Source organism: Penaeus monodon, chromosome 28 (genome assembly GCF_015228065.2).
Source record: "Penaeus monodon isolate SGIC_2016 chromosome 28, NSTDA_Pmon_1, whole genome shotgun sequence".
NCBI classification, from domain to species: Eukaryota; Metazoa; Arthropoda; class Malacostraca; order Decapoda; family Penaeidae; genus Penaeus; species Penaeus monodon.
Window position 1 is genome coordinate 12,824,035 of NC_051413.1, and position 209 is coordinate 12,824,243.

Below are 209 nucleotides of genomic sequence, written 5' to 3' on the forward strand. Positions count from 1 at the left end.
ATAAATATCCAAATATGTAAATTCATAATGCATTCTACGCTTATATTCGAAGAGGCCCACTTGAAATTAGCAATTAAATGGACTCAGCTTGTAGTTAATCCGTGCCCTCAACGAACATATTACCCTTGCAAGATCGTGACTCCGCTGCACAGGCACATAGTATAAGTACAGCGGTACGTGCATTTCCCTGTGTGTTGGTACGTTCCGAT